General features: G+C 35.9%; 1 protein-coding gene across 2 annotated transcripts in view; it reads left to right on the top strand.

Moving 5' to 3' along the window:
* Positions 1-16,125, top strand: part of FAM110B (family with sequence similarity 110, member B) — a 148,467-nt gene that overhangs the window by 99,333 nt on the left and 33,009 nt on the right. The window lies entirely within an intron of this gene.

The raw sequence follows: 16,125 nt of genomic DNA, 5'->3' as shown, positions 1-16,125 counted from the left end.
TTTTTTTTTTAAGATTTATTTATTTATTCATACAGAACTGGGGTTCAGGCTAGAGACATAGGGGTAGTGAAAAGATTCACCAGAGTCAGAATGGGGAGCAGAACAGGCACATCGTCAGAGTACACTGCTGAGGGGAGCAGAGGCCGAGACAGGAGAGGTCTGCTGCACCATGTAGATCACCTCCAGGGCCGGGGATTGAAGTGGCTGCGGCTAGCTCGCAGTGCAGTGTCCTTACCCGTTGCATATCAGGGAGGGTCTGGAATGTTCTTATTTTTTTTTTTTAATTGAGGTAATATTGGTTTACATAGTTTTGTAGAATTTAGAGGTATAGGTCCACACCATTCCAATGTTATTAGCACAGCACACTTACCACCAAGACACCCATAGTTCAACATAGCTCTTAGTGCTCCCTCCCATCTTTTTCTCTCTCTGTCCCCTCCCACTCTCAGTTCTAGTCATATTTCTAGTATTTATTATTGAGTTGGCTTTATCTGACCCTTTCTTTTGTTCCCTGATCTTCCACTTATAAGTACACCATCCAGTATTTATGTTTCTCCTTCTGACATATTCCACTTAACATAATACCTCCCAGTTCCATCTGTGTTGTCACAAGTGGCAGGAGTTTATTTTTTGTTTTTTAAATAGCTAAATAGTATTGTCTTGTGTTTATACAGATGATATCTTTCTAGATCACTCATCTTTAGATCTTCTTTAGAAGGATCACTCATCTTTCTTTGGGCATTGGGTTATTTTAAAAACTTGAGTATTGTAAATAGTGCTGCAATGTACATGGGAGTACAAGTTTCCCTTTAATTAATGTTTCTGTACTCTGTGAGTAAATACATAGAGTAGAATTGCTAAATCATATAGTAGATATTTTAATATTATAAGAAATCAGTTTGTTTTCCAGAGGAGCTAGATCAATCAACCTTTCCATCAGTATATTAGGGTTCCTTTTTCCACAACACTTATTTCTGGTCTTTTTTATATGGGCCATTCTCACAAGTATGAGGTAGTATCTTGTGATTTTGACTTGCATTTCCCCGATGATAAATGATGATGGACATTCTTTCAAGTGCCTGTTGGCAGTGGGTTCATCTTCTTTGAAGAATTGTCTATTTAGCTCTCTTGCACAATTTTGGATTGAATTACTTGTTTTTTGCCAAATTATCTAAATTCCTTGGAGACCTTGGATATTAGCTTTTCATAAGATATATTTTCAGCCGTTCACTAGGGTGTCTTTTTGTTTGAATGATAGTTTCTTTCCCTATGCAGAAGGTTCTTTTTGTTTTTGTTTTGTTTTGTAGTCCCAACTTGTTTATTTTCTTTTTCCTGTTAAAGATGAATATACAAAGACAACAATGAAAACTGTGTTATGAAGTGCTTTGCCTGTGTTTCTTTCTGTGTATATTTTTATGGCTTCAATTGTTTTGTGCCCAAATGTCTTACTCAGTCTGAGTTAATTTTTATGTATAGTGTGAGATAATGGTTTAATTTCATGCTTTTGCATGTGGTAGTCCAGTTTTTCCAACATCATTTACTAAAGAGCCTTACTTGTTTCAATGTATACTCTTGGCTACTTTTTTATCATTGACTCTCCATAATAGTGGGGCTTTTTTCCTGAGCTCTCAATTCTATTTCATTGATCTGTGTATCTGTCTGTTTTTACACCATACTGTTTTGATCATTGCAGCTTTGTAATATAGTTGAAGTCTGGGAGTATAATGTCTCTATTCTCCCTCTTTTTGTCATGATTTCTGACTATTCTGTCTTTTGTGTTTCTATATAATTTTTAGTAATGTTAGCTCTATTTGAAAAATACCATTGAAATTTTCACTGGGATTCCATCAGATCTGTATATTGACTTGGGTATGATGGTCATTGTGACCATATTGACTATTGTAATTGATGATCAGGGAACATCTTTCCATTTTTTGTGTGTCTTCTATTTCTTTTAGGAATCTCTTACAGTTTTCTGTATAGGTCCTTCATCTCCTTTGTTAGGTTAACTCCTAGGTATTTGTGTGTGTGTTTGTGTGATTGTAAATGAGATCATTTTCTTAATTTCTTTTTTGTTTTAGTTTATTTTTTTCATATAGGAAAGCAACTGATTTTTGTATATCAATTTGGTAATTAGCAATGAGAATCATGTTCACTGTGGGTTTGCCATATTTTGCCTTTATTATGTTTAGGGTTTGTTCTACCTATCCAAAGGTGTTTTGTTTTTGGCTTTGTTTTGTTTTGTTTTTAGGGTATTTATAATGAATGGACATTGTATCTTATCAAATGCTTTTTCAGCATATATTGATATGACCATCATATCAATGTAGATTGATTTTTGTTGTTGAACCATTTTATTTTCCTGGAATAAATCCCAGTTGGTCATACTTTATGGTCCTTTTAGTGCTTTATTGAATTTGGTTAGCTAATATTTTGTTGAGAATTTTTTCATATGTTTATCAGAGAAAATGTTTTGTAGTTCTTTTTCTTGCATTTCTTTTATCTGGTTTTGTTATTAGGGTGATGTTTCACTATAAAATATATTTATTATAACTTGAAAAGAAAGATTTTAGTTTGTTTTCAAGATTAGAACTTAGTAGTGAAACCATCTGGTCCTAGTCTTTTGTTTTTAAGGCAACCTCTGTCTACTCCTTAAAATTTCTTGTCTGTAATTGTTCTTTTCACTTTTTTTAACTTCTTTTTAAGTCAGTTTCAGATGGTCGTATATATTTCTAACAGTCCATCTTCCTAGATTATTAACTTATTGGTATATAAATATTCATAATAATCTCATGATACTGTGAATTTGTGAGATCTGATGCATTTTTTTTCTTTGTTTCTGATTCTATTTATTTTGCACTTTATCACTTTTTTCCTTCATATGTCTTGCTAAAGGTTTGTCTGTTTTATTTTATCTTTTTCATTCAGTGAACTACCTGTTGGTCTCTTTAATTTTTGGACTGTCTTTGATTTCTAGTCACTAATTTCTGCTCCAATTTTTATTAATCCCCAGATATTTTATTGTTCATCTGCTTCTAGTTCCTTATGAAAAGAGATACAATGATTTATTTCAGCTTTTTTTGTTTCTTGATGTGGGCCTATATTGCTGTATACTTGCTTCATAGTATTACTTAGGCTGGGTTGCATAGGTACTGATAGGTTGTATCCTCATTTTCTTTTGTCTAGGTATTTATTTTTCTTTCATTTCCTCATTATTCACACAACATCATGCATTAGTATACCATTCCCCTATTCCATATGGTATTTTTTTTAAATATTATTTCATTACATTTGAAGTACAGTATTTGCCCTTCTCTTCAGATGTGTTATACATTATGACGCTTAAGTAGCAGACCTATTTAGCTAGTTTTATTGAAAATAAAATGTAAAATATCTGCAATATTCAGAGTCCTTTGACATTCTTATTGTTTTCACCTCATCTCTATAAAAATTAACCTAACAGAAGATACCCTTTAACTTTAATAATAATAATACCAACAGTGTTAGCACTGATCATTATAATACCTGACATTTATTGGAAAGTTGCTGTGTACTTTTACCCATTTTAAGCATCTATCTGGATTTTAAATAATTATCACAATATTGTATTGATTCTTGGTTTGTATAAGGTTGCTGAAACATACAAGCCCCATCCCTGTGAGATTGCTTTCTGATTGGGGTGCCCTCTTTGCATATGTGGACATGGTTTTGCCCTCCTACTCATGAGCTTTTCTTATCAGGCATGCCCTGACCACAGCCCCTGTCATGGGCTGGAAACTCTTGTTACTCCAGAAAGTAAATCCTGAAAGACAAGAAAGAGAGTCATTTCCATCTTCATGGCTTTGAAGCCAAGTAGAACTAAAGCTTGTCCTTTAAAAAAAAAAAAAATATTGCAGTGGAGACTCCTATATTCACGGTTTTGTGACCACTCCATGTCAAATTATGGAATATCTGCTGTTCTTGTATCCAGTTGGGGTGAAAACATCTGCTTGATCCGTCTTGTAAGCACTGGCCTTATATCACAACTCTATTATCCATCTGACATTCTGAAGTCCCAACTGGAGAGTTGCCACCCATCAAATTTCATCTGTTTGACCTGGGGCACAAATGTTCACATTTCTGTCTCAGCTCCATTTTTCTCCCTCTCTATTCAGTCTGAGAATTTTCTAATAAGGTATGTAAATAACTTGTAAGATGAATTAAAGTGACACCTGTCAGTGACTTTAACACCGCCATGCCTTCCTGAGAGTGCATTCGCAGTTTTTGACAGATAAAATCATAGAGGTAAAAGTTTAAGCTTATGTTAAAACAATCTTAAATTCCATATGCTTTCTCCTAAAAATAAAAATCTTATCAAAAATAGCAATTAATGGTAAACCTGTAAACACAAAATGTAGTTTTCTCCTCTCCCCTTATATGCCACTGGATTATAGAAAATGTGTGAAAAGATCACTTCCTGGAAAAATAGTCTGTTACTTTAATAACCCATTTACTCTTTTCTAAACTCTTTTACTAGTTCCAGAAATATTATGTTAGCATTAAAAAAAGTTAAAATGATTTTCAGATGAATAACTGGCTTTTGGATAATTATTGAAATAATTGCATTCATCTCAAGTTGTAAAAGAACTCTTCTCATCTAAGAATATTACTTTGAAATTATTAATAACATTTCATACAAGCAAAATAATCCGTGCAAATTGACTTCCCTTTTGTGGCTAACTGAACCTTTCTTCTTCCATATTATAGTTTGGGGCATGGTATTAGATCCATCTGGAAGAATAATAACTGTATTTAAGCATATTTTTTTGTTTAGGTGCTATTTTTGTCTTTTAAATCTCAAATACCTTATGAAAAGATGATACATTTGTCAAGTCCTCTCTCCCTGCACAGACCAGATGCATAATATTTCACTTTTTCCCCTAAACAGTAGATTTTGTGTGCAGTGCCTATATTCCTGCTAACTCTTAGTTAAAAACTAGAAATAACATTTCAAGGGAAACAGAGAAATATTCAAGGTTGTAAAGTAATTGTGATATACTTTTAACAAAGAGTTTAGTTAAGAAAAAGTAATACCTAATAAGTTTAAAAGGTTAAAAACAAGTAATTTTTTTGTTATTAAACTTTATTTTTAAATTCTCAGAAAAAATAGATTTGTTTCTCTATCCTCCTGTTGACAGTCCAGCTTAATCCCTAAGTTCCTGCTAATTCTTAGTTAAAAACTAGAAATAACATTTCAAGGGAAACAGAGAAATATTCAAGGTTGTAAAGTAATTGTGATATACTTTTAACAAAGAGGTTAGTTTAAAAAGGTTAAAAACAAGTAATTTTTTTGTTATTAAACTTTATTTTTAAATTCTCAGAAAAAATAGATTTGTTTCTCTATCCTCCTGTTGACAGTCCAGCTTAATCCCTAAGTAAGTCCTGATCATCCATCACTCATATTTCTGTGGTGGACTTCGTACTCACACACACCTCAGAATTTGCTGACATTTGTTTATTTTGTGTGTGTTAAGATGTTTAAATGTATACAGCTATGAAAACTATATGTATAGTATAGTCATTTCTTTTAGAACTGATTGCATCTCTTTCTTGCATAGTTTATTGTTACAATATTTTTAATAGGTTTATCTTTCCTATCCAATTCCTGAGCCAATTTTGCTCAGGCCCTATAACTAAAACTTGAAAGGAATAAGTTTTAGTTGTTTTTAGACCATCACATTTCTCTTTTCTTTTCATTCAACAATGCTGACTTATCCTCCAGTACTTTTCAAGAATGTGTTTACTTTAAAACATAGCGAGGATGTTAAAGAGATCCAGATTGCAAACAACTTTTCTGCTGTTTCTGTGAGATTCAGGGTGAGTCACACTGCTTAATTTAGGAGAAAAAGAGAGTGACAGAACTTGGAAGAGATGACACAGAGCAGTAAATGAGTAGTCCCTCAAATCAACTTACTCTGTTTCAGTGTGAAAAAATGGGAAGTTATGTCTCTACATCATACTAAATGCCCAAATTGTACAATTTGATTTTAATACTAGAGATTAATTATTGTTGATATAATCTAATTTTCAGTAAAATTTCATATTCTTGTTTAATTTTTTCTTGATCCAGATGATATGTCAATTAACTGATCAAATACTTTTGTAAATGCAGCAAACTACTTTAAATAAGAATACATAATTTCTAATCTTGGAAGGGAATTGATTTGAGCAAGTTTTACTATAAAGTTCAGTTACCTTTGTTGCATGAAGAAGTTGACTTCCACTAAGGTCATAACACATGCCCGTTGCAGCAACTTAGCTGGGGTTATTCCAACTTCTTCCATCATCATCTCCCTTGCCCCTCCTCAATGACATCTCTTGGATCTGTACCCCCAGTGACAGCTGCATGGGTCCATTTTCCTTTCGCTTAGGTTATCGATGGGGACTTCTCTGCTTCCCTGAGTTCCCACATCTCCCTCCACTCCCAAGCAGTCTATTTACACATCTATACCTTCTCACATGCCCACTGCTTTTTCACATGTAGTACTCCTTATTTATCAGCTAAGACATAAACCAGGTTGGATCTTGAACACTCAAACTAGAAACTACAAAACCATTAAAGGTTTGAGAAGAAAATAACATGATCAGCCTCATGCTTTCAAATAGTCAGTCAAAATGTTTGTGTAACATTATATATTATATAGTGAATGTTTCTTTGAAAAAGACCTATTGAGTTAAAAAAAATCTGCAAGGTAAAGAAGGAATACATATATACCTAAGAGTCTGAACTTATACTCTGAATTAAAATTTTTTCTCACTTTAAGTCAAGTTTTTGTTAAACCCCCAATTGTTTAAACTTTATAGGAGGGTGTAGTAGAGCTGTATACAGTTGATTCAGTTAACACAGTAGAGAGTATGACATGCATTTTTATGAATCCCCCAGTCACTTCCCAGATAAGCCAGTGAAACTTTTATCATAAACTGCATGGGGGGAATGTCCCATTTTCCATCATTTTCATGTTTTTACCCCTTAAAGGTATAAAAATAATCACTAGTTTTTGTTTATTTCTTTCCTTACCTAATACCCCATAGAATGTACCTTAATGTGAATAAGGATTCAGATTGACTTGTTGTCCTTTGTAATCCAATTCTGCCATCATCACTTTCAATCCTCTCCCTTCCTGATTTCCCCAGCCCCACAGTGTTCATTTACGCCTTTGCTAAATGTTGCCCTAGTGCTTTGTTCATCATTTAAAACAATTCTATAGCATACTCTAATATAATTGTTTTGTTGTCTTGCCTAGCTAGATCACACCCACTAGCTGCTGCAACTATGTCAACCTTCACTCACTTCTCAGCCTACACTGATGTGTTTGCTGAATGAAGGACCACAGTGTTTAACTCTACATCCAGAGTTTTAACCTATGCTTTTCTGCGCATTTATATTTCATTCTTTAGTTTTCCCAAGACTGGTCTTTCAAGGATGACCTGTCAACCAAAGAAGCAATTTAAGATTATCTTTAGAAATATGAAGAATTATGTAAATATGTATACATATATTAGGGAGAGAAGCCATTTTCTTGGTCACATTCTTTGCACATAAGAGAGGGAAGACTGGAGACTAGAGTGAGGATAGATTTGGAGTGGTTGTAGATTTTTTAAATAGCACGTAAGATTGAAATTGTTAAATGTTAACCTGCGATAATTTGCTTGCAGCCTTCTATGTTATAATATTTAATTGCTTTTGAAATAGTTACTCCCCATAGCTTTTCTACTAGTCCTCTGTATTTTTGTTAGAACTGTGTATTTTCAAAAACTCATATTTGACTGCTTTTCTCACCATTCTTTTAAGTATTAGAAATTGTGTTTTCCTCAAAATAAAAGTACATTGCATCAAATAATATTTCAAAAAGATACACTCAGATGACATGGCTCAGTGACTTCTTTAAAAAAAAAAAAAAGTGAAATGGAGACCTCATTGGTGGCGTAGGGGTTAAATCTCAGCTCTGTCACCAGGATGACCTGAGTTTGATCCCTGGCCAGGAAACTATCGCCCATATTGCACAGTTTGTCTTATCTGCTGCTTCCTCAGCAGTGTATTTCAGTACATTTTCCTGTTCTGCTCCCCACTCTGCCTCTGGTGAATCCTCTGACCCACCACACCTCTGGACTGTATCCCAGTTCTTCTATATATAAATAAAAGTTAAAAATAAATACATATATACATATGTGTGTGTGTGTGTGTGTGGTTAATAAGCCCATCTTCTTTTGGAAGTACAGGTTGCATTTTAATTGAGGAACTTGTCAGTCCCATCATATTGTTGACACAAATTAGTTGTTAAATCTTTGTTATCACAGTCTCTACAAAAGATGTCTTTCTTTGCCTTGAACACAACTCCCTTAGATGGGTCACTGTCCTCTGGAGAGCCCTGCGTTATAACCAGCAGTGGAACTGAATACTTTGGAATTGCTTTTCCTTTTATGTGGGGGAGATGCTAACTTCAAAGAATTGCTGTTTTCCTAAAATTGCTTCGAACTGCAAAGAAGCTCTGGAGCAGACACACCTGGGTTTCATCCAGTCTCTGCCAAGTTGTAACTTCTGTGAATCTCAATTTCTTCAGGGTTTTTAATGCAGTGAATAAGATTAATATAAAAGATTTAGTATAAAGTGTTATTTGTTGTTGCTTTGATGGTCTAATTTTTATTGCATGAAAAAGGAGGATCTTTTTAAAATGTTCCATTTTTCCTGTATTAAAATATCTTGTGGCCCTCCCTGGTGGCGCAACGGGTTAAAGCACAGCACTGAGAAACTAAAGCCACTTCCACATGAGTTCGATTCCCGCCTGCCCCGGAGGTGACCACATGGCGTGGCAGACCTCTCCTGACCCGCCCGCTGCTCCCCTCAGCAGTGTACTTCTTAGATCTGCCTGTTCTGCTCCCCACTCTGTCTCTGGTGAAGCCTCTCGCTGCTCCTGAGCCTCTGGCCTGTACCCCAGTTCTGTATGCACAAATCAATAAATCTTTAAAAAAAAAATCTTATTCAGTTTTGAATATTTAAAATTTAGGAATTGGCTGCTGCCCCACCATAAACAATATGAATTAGTCCCTTGCAGTCCAGGGAATTAGAACCTAAGTGTCCAGTGGATTGGAATTTTGCTTAGTGATTTCTACTTGCTTTACATGGTTACTTGGTTCCAGTTTGCATGAATTTTAAGTCCATGTTTCAGTCAAATAAAACCTATTAGCAAACACCACAATTCATTTCTCAGTTCCAGTTAGTATATTAGCTGTGATTGCATAAAATGCAGACTTCATGAGTAGTCTTAAGTCCACGTCACTGCATAAATAGCTACGTAAATAGCATCCAGTCAGTAGCCATCACGTCACTCCCGTCAGATTCTTCAGTAACAGGTCTCTTCATGTTATTTAGCTCATGAACAGACAGGAAAGCATGTAGTTTTGTTGCTTCCTTGTTTCCAGTTGATAACTTGTGACATTTATAAAAATGGATATTTAAGAGGGAGATTAGCAAACTAAGATATGTGTGCAGTAGAGCCCAGAAAAGGGGGAGATGCTGGAAGTGAAATAAAAAATCCAGAGCCTCTAAGAGAAACAGCTGGTTGTGGGAAAGGCGGCACTGCCATCCTTTGAGTCTCTAGATGCGCAGACAGGAGCCGAGTGCGTGAAACTTACCAACATAGATATGGAAAGTAATTGTGACAAAAGAGTAAAGATGGCCCAGGGGAAGTGACACCATCAGCAACATCATGTTAAAGGAATCTCAGAGATAGTCATGACTTTGAAAGCACGAAGAACTGTTAGAAGCTGACCCAAACTTCTCAAAAGAACGTCACAGTGCAAGGAGCATGTCACGGAACCAATGTCATTTTTGCCATTGACTATTGCACGTCTTCAGCTCTTGTGCTTCTGTCTGCAGTCATAGCCTTGCAAAGATAGGACCGTCTGTACTGAAAATTGGCCCAACCCTGTTACCCGTTTGTTAACAACTGAAAAATTAGTTCACACATCCTCTATAACATTGTCAACAACTTTCATTGCTTTTCTAGCCTTTCAAAGGTAATTCATGTAATAAAGAAACGTCTGGTTGATTATAGAGCTTCTCTAAACCTCTGGCATGTGTTACTTTTCATTTCAAAAGCCCCAAAATTAAATATTCAGAGACTTGTAATTTTTGGTAATGTCAGGGAAATATATTTTTTGCACTGTAAGTTACTTTTGTTTTTGTTGTTGTTTGTTTTCATTGAAAAAAAAAAAAAAAGACCTCACTGGTAGGCTCCATAGGCAAACAGCCGAATTGCATGTGTTTCACACAGCAGGTTCTAGTGACAATTCTGTAGTGGTTGCTAGAGCTACCATTCATATCTGCAGTCTCCTGGGGGTGAGAAATGCAGTCTTGTTTCCTACTTTAAGTCATCAAGCAGTGGGGATTCATTGTGTGTGTTGTAGTAAGCATGCAGAACATTTTGATATTTAAACATCTAAAATAATTAAAACTGTCTGTATCATTCAACCTGATAGTAAGTGCCTATAATTTTAAACGTCCAAATTGGTTGGTGTTGAAAGATGTTAGTATAGTGAATAATAATAATTGTCTCTGATTATCTTTAATGCATCAGAGCCTGTGCTTTGGTCTGTGTAAGAGAAAGGAATCTTGATTAACATTTTGGAGAATGTCCCCTGTGCCACCATCAGGCCTGCCTCCTCCTCTGCTCCTCACGTAGTCTGCCACCGGCCACATGCTTGGTTACCTACAGAAATGCAAAGTCTTGTGTGGGGAATGTTTGTGCTTTCAAAAATTGGTTTAATCATGTTCAGGGAAGGAAGCTGATTTAAACATAGCCAGAGTGAATCTGAGAGTGGGCAGATTGGCTTTCTGTGCTTTTACAACTTTTTACTAAAGGAACCTTCTTAGCAGGCAAGTAGCAAGGAAACGAACTGATTTTTTTTCTTTTCAGATATGCTCTCTTTATATATGTGAATTTGTGTATAGTTTTCCTGGTCATCCATTTTATCATAATCATCAGCTTTCAGCTTTATATGGAAAAATATGTTTTGCTCCAAAATAGTTTTTCTTGAACCTGAGATAAAGATCACAATAACAGGGATCCTTCCTGATGGCACAGTGGGTTAAAGCTCAGCACTAAGAAGCTAAAACCACTTAGGCATGAGATCGATCTCTGCTCCCAAGGTGGCCCACATGGCATGGCAGACCTCTCCTGACCCACGCATTGCTCCCCTCATTAGTGTACTTAGTCAGTTGGCCTATACTGCTCCCCACTCTGTCTCTGGTGAAGCCTCTTACCACCTCTGGCCTGTACCCCAATTCTACATAAATAAATCTTAAAAAAAAAAAAATCACTATAAGAAGCAAAAGGAAGTTGCCAGTGATAGAAAGGAGTCAAAAGTGGTGATTTTGAAAATTCTTTTAAGTTCTCAGATTCTGGCCATTCATTCATTTATTCATTCTTTTTTCTTCTTAACTCCAAAAACAAAGGCAATTTCGGGAATAGGGCAATGGGGAATACAAGCATCCAAACTGTAGGGATGTGGTATAGCCCCAGAAGGAGCCCTCATCTAACTTCTGGACAGAACTTAACTTCAGATAAAAACTAAAGAAACATATGAAGCCTTCCATTTGGCTTTACTTCCACATGGGGCTTTCTAGCACACTGGAAATTGGGTGATTGAGGATGACTGGCTGTTACTGACAGGGTTGGATTACTGGCCAGCTGTGTCCCCTGCAGTGCTTCAGAAGGGAAGTCAGGAGAAGTAGGAGGAGGTGTGGTGTCTGCAGAGAAGATTCCAGGACTCAGGCTGCTTTTCCACAACTTTGGGCTCCAGCTCTGCCTCTCCTCATGCTCCCTGACAGCAATGAATGCCCACCCTGTATGAGAGGATCTGGCTTACCTGGGATCTGGCTTCTGCCAGCACCTGTCTCTTCTCTTTCTTTGTCACTTTGTGACCATGGTTAACTGTTCAAAAGTTCTCCCTCGTTCTTTCCAGGAATTTCATTATTGCATCACCTGGGTTCCTAGGTAATTTATTCTTCATCAGGAGACCTGTTTGTTTAGGACCTGTTATGCACCAGGGCATTTGACAAGCATCATTTCATTCCACCCAACAACCCTGTATCACAGCCTAACAGACGAGAAAACAACTCCTGGCCAGGGAGTCATTAATAAATACTGAAATGCAATTTGGAGCTCAAAACTTGTCCTCTTTTACCTCTTTGGTAGCACATCATGAATTGCCAGATTACAGTTTGCCTAAGTCATTTTTATCTTCCCCACTAGACTTTGAACTCCTGTCTTATCTGTTTATCATCTCCACCTCCACTGTCCACATCCAACCCCATGCTTGACTCAATGCTCTTGTTCCAAAAATAAAGTTTATCAGAGGACCAGATGAGTGAGTGAATGGAAACTTGAATCCATTCCCGAAGAGCTGCAGAGTAAAACAGAATTAGCAAGAAAATCTAAAATCCAATTTTACAAACAACATGAAATTTGCAGCAATAATTTGCTGCTATAAAACTTTGGCCATGGTAAGAATCTGTGTAAAAAGAACTCTTTAACAACCTGAGGGCTTCATTTACTTACTTGTTGAGACTCAACAGAAGGCATCAGGACTGTTTCTATTAAGAGATCTGCAAAATGCTTTGTTTTTTTCTATAGCACCAATTCCATGCAGGCACGTATTTGGTTACTGCCCAGGCAGAGTGGGGAGGAGGACTTGTTGGTGTCTAGGATGGCTTTTGCTGTCCCCTAACTGTGTGATACACTGTCACCATTGAAGGACAGACGGGGAAATGAGGTCAATAATCCTAGACAGTGGCAAAGTGCCTGGATACTGAGGGGCAATTCAGCAGGCCAGCATGCATCCCTCTGACTTCAGAGGAGCAGAAGCTTGTTGAGTTCGGTGGCTGTTGGAGTCGGTGAGTCCAAGCCTGCCCTGATTGTTGACCCTTAAAGCACATAACACCCTATAGTCCTAGAGTCATTAATCTGTCTTTTCGTGCAACTAATTAATTATGGAAGTGAGGCATGCTTGGAGAAAACGGTCTACTGTGACTTACCCAAATTACTGATCCAAATGACTGAGTGGCTCAGAGAGATAGGTCCAAATCAAAAATTCAGGACATTGTGCTTTGTATGTTTACTATGATTCTTGTGTTCCATGACTAGCTACTATAGGTATGAGAATGAAGTTCCCTAGGACATTGAGACATGGGCCACGACACTTCTTCCCAGGAGAAGTGGAGCTGCAGTAGTTAGGCTTGAAAGCTACTTACTACTCAGTTTTTACATTTGAATTGTGTAGAATTATTTATTCAAAAAACTCTTCAGGCAGATGATTATATTATCATACTCATTTGTTTGGAGGAGGAAATGTACTTATTAATCTAGTTTGCCTCAAACCAGAGAGAAGCACTAAGTGTTATGATTAGGAAAAGTAACAAGAAATTTATATTTACTTATTTGTGAAATTTACTTTTGACATTATTATGCATTTTAATTTTCAAAGGAGAAAAATAAGCCATTGGTTAAGAGGATTAAAATTGAAATTTCTTCTTTGGAGAACCAATGACTCCTAAAAGGTGATCATGGTTGAAAATGTTAACACTGATTTATTTGTAATGAAAACCTAATTTGGTTTTTAAGTAATGGTAACACTTTAATTGCCCAATATTATTTTACCTGGTAGCATTTTTTTTTTCTTATCATTTATTTCTTTACCATACACCAGAGACCTTGACTAAGAGTCTTTTCATTCTAGGAAAATTATTTCAAAACTTAATTTGTTAATAACTGTGTTTTTGGCCTGCCAAGTTTTTTACTTCCTTTTTTCTTTCAAATGCAGATCAATAGGGAGTAGGAAATTGGATTAAAACAACCACAGGGGTTTGGTTCTTTTTTTCATTTTTGAAAAAATGTCCACAGAAAGTCAATTATATAATATGCATTTGCTGTAAAATTGGGCCACACACTTTAAAAAGTGAGATAGAAGGGATATAACGTTGGTGATTATTACTCAAATACTAAGCTAACCTAGCAAAGGGGTTAAAGGAAAATAGAGTCCAGATATCACAGATCATCTCTAAAATTTTCTAAAGGTTATTTTGGAACTTTTCTGAAGATAACTTTTTTTTAATACTATAAAACTGATTTAATAGTGTATTTTTACTTGATTTTAGTAATTCATTAATTTTACATGAGAAATAACATTAAACTTGAATAATATGAATGATCAATTTTTACAAAATAAGATTTTGTTTTGTATAATTCTGTGCATCTTCGTTTGCCAACATAAGACAATACTCTAAAATGCACATGTTCATTTTGTACCAGATCCAGCCTTCATCCACCTGTAAGTTTAAAAATAGTCCTGTTCTGAGAAAGTGGCTATCTCAATTTAATGGCACAAAAATATTCTTGTCACTCCTAAGCTATCCAATCATTGTCTTATAGGATTATATTTAATTTTAATTTTCTGGTTTTGAATTTGATAGAAAACAGGCAGGAATTATGCAGGTGTCCAGAGACTTCTAGACATAAGTATAGTGACAAGTAAATCACTAACAACCTAGTTCCATGTGGAACACCAGAGAGCTGCAACAGTACACATCGACAGATTTATGTCTGTTGTAATAATGCCATGGCCATGAATTATCAATACAGACATGCAAGTATATAAACTACCTCTAAAAGATTCCTTCACAAATGTTTACTTCAATAAATTATTTCAATCCTTAAATAAAGGCTTGATGACTGAGTAGCACGGCCCCCCAGTGGGCACAAGCTGGTCTTTGCCTGCCAATGTGAAGTAATTGGTAGGTTAATGTTGTAATGCTCAGCCATTCACTGAGTGCCAACTTGGTGCCTGGCTCTGTGCTCGGCACAATCTGTGTCTTATTTAGCTGAATTAAATGAAGCAAATTCAACAGTGGCAATTCACATGTCAAATTAATAACACTTAGAACAGCAAGCCATTGATAAAATAAAATTTTGAGTTGTTTTAGTAAAATTTAATTTGTAAATTAGTATGACTTAAAACTTTGAGTATATTATCTTTTTTTGAGTATATTATCTATTATCATCTTTGAGTATATTATCTTCATTCTCAAGGTTTGCTTAGTACTAACTCATTTTTACATGATAAGTCATTAATACCTCCTTGTGTAAAATCAGACTTCCAAAGTTTGAGCATCAAAATCTATACCCCAAGTATTTATCTATAGCATTTAAAGTGTGACCCCTGCAGTCTAGTAGTTAAACTTCCTCCAGCTGGTAGTTTCACGTTTGCATGGTGTGAGTGCCTGCCCTCTCCCCTTGGATTTATGGTTACACCCCCTAGTTACACAACACTAGCATGATCCACTCCACCAAACCTGGGAACATTTTCTGGCAATGTGTACCCCAGAACATCATCATTGGAAATAGCATCTGGCTTTATGGTTTTAAGGGATCTTTTAAAATTCTCTGCAAAAGAAGGGAACATATCTCTGAATATGGTGATTCATTCATAAAGAAGTATTCTCTGAGCATCAGTCTTGAATGGTATTTTATGGGCATCCATGACCACAATTGGTTTGGATTCACATCTTGCCTAAAATTTAGCAAAGGAAGAAGGTGAATATCAAAGAACAGTGTGAATTATTTTTGTAAGTTATTACATCACTTTTTCAAAGGCTAATACCAACTCATAGCTCTGTGTCCCTTTATTGTGATAGCCTATGCTTTAAAGTAACTCACATTCTGCCCTGTTTGTTAATGTCCTCTGCAAACATACTCAGTTTGCTCTAGCTTGTCCTCTGGGTCTTTCGTGAGCATGCCCCGTCCCTTAAGAAAAGAAAGCTAATAACTCAAAGGCTAATATTAGTATAGGGAAACTGTATTTTCCCATATTATTGCTATGATGTGAGACAGAATCAGCATTCGTGTAGATTCTATCTATGACTGGTCCCCATTCCAAGAAACGGGATTGAACTAGTTCAAGAGAATTACTCCTGGAAGTCATAGTTGCTGTTCTTTGAGGGTGAAATGGATTTAGATTGAATAATTACTTTTTCTGGTAATGATAAAAAAATAAATTACATATACTCTTGAATTCTCAGACTTTCTTTGG

The sequence above is a fragment of the Condylura cristata genome, unplaced genomic scaffold (assembly GCF_000260355.1).
Source record: "Condylura cristata isolate star-nosed mole 26May11 unplaced genomic scaffold, ConCri1.0 scaffold00009, whole genome shotgun sequence".
Lineage (NCBI taxonomy): Eukaryota > Metazoa > Chordata > Mammalia > Eulipotyphla > Talpidae > Condylura > Condylura cristata.
This window is presented reverse-complemented; position numbering and strand designations above follow the sequence as displayed.